Source organism: Fulmarus glacialis, unplaced genomic scaffold, assembly GCF_000690835.1.
Source record: "Fulmarus glacialis isolate BGI_N327 unplaced genomic scaffold, ASM69083v1 scaffold20649, whole genome shotgun sequence".
Lineage (NCBI taxonomy): Eukaryota > Metazoa > Chordata > Aves > Procellariiformes > Procellariidae > Fulmarus > Fulmarus glacialis.
The window spans coordinates 13,920-14,899 of NW_009234136.1; positions in this window are offsets into that span (position 1 = coordinate 13,920).

The window sequence follows — 980 nt, forward strand, 5'->3', positions numbered from 1 at the left end:
GATACTCATGTGCTTCCCACGGGAATAAAAACTCGTTTTCTTGTCCAGAAATGCCTGATGAGGAGATGTGGCACCCCTGAGGGACCCCTGCAAGGGCAGGATAAAGTCCACGCAAGGCGGTTGGTCGGGTATTTGAATTAATGCAGTTCCTCCTCGTTTCCTCCTCCTCCTCCCCTCACCCAGGCTTGGCCCCGCTCTGAGGGCAGGACAGGAGGCGAGTGGTAGCCCTGGCGTGGCCAAGGCGGGGGCAAGGCCCACCGCGGAGAGCCCCTGGCTCGGCGGTGGCTGTTGTCGGGCACCAGGGTTCCCCAGCACCTCATGGCCGCGCTCCAGCCACGGAGCAGGTTCGGGATTATTTCTCTCACCCTGCTGAGCCGAGGAGACGGTTCCTCCGAAGAGGGGCAGAGCCGGCACCCCCCGGCCTCGGCGTGGCCTTGTAGCCGGCTCAGCTCTGGTTCCAGCCCCGGCGTCGCCGGGATGGCTGGGCCGGGTGTCTGCTGGTCCTCCTCCTCCTCCTGCCTGTGCGGCTGGCCAAGTCCTTTGGCCTCTCTTGCACTTGTAAGCTCCCCCCTGCCAAAAAGCTGAAGAAGGTGGGGCGAAGGGTGGCCTGCACCACCCTGGGGCTCCCAGCGTGGACGGTTGGACAACAAGCGGTCGAACAAGTTCTTCCTCTGAATGCCCAGCGCGCAGCAAAGCACAGACCGAAACAGCCGCCCTGTCCCTCGGTCGTGTGTTTCACAGCCTCTGCCAGCTTCACCCCTTTGTTGAACTGCAGCTGGAACCTGCCCCTAGCTCACCCGTGGCCTGAAGACTTGCCTGAAGTGCAACTGGCTGCTCTCGCGCGCTGGTGGCACCGCGGGCACCTAATGCCAGGGTGTGTGAAAGAGCAGAGAGGGAATGGAGTCACCAGTGCCGTGGCAATGGAGATGCAGCGATTTCTCCTGCTGGGCAGTATTCAGGAGGACAAGCCCTGCCCTGTG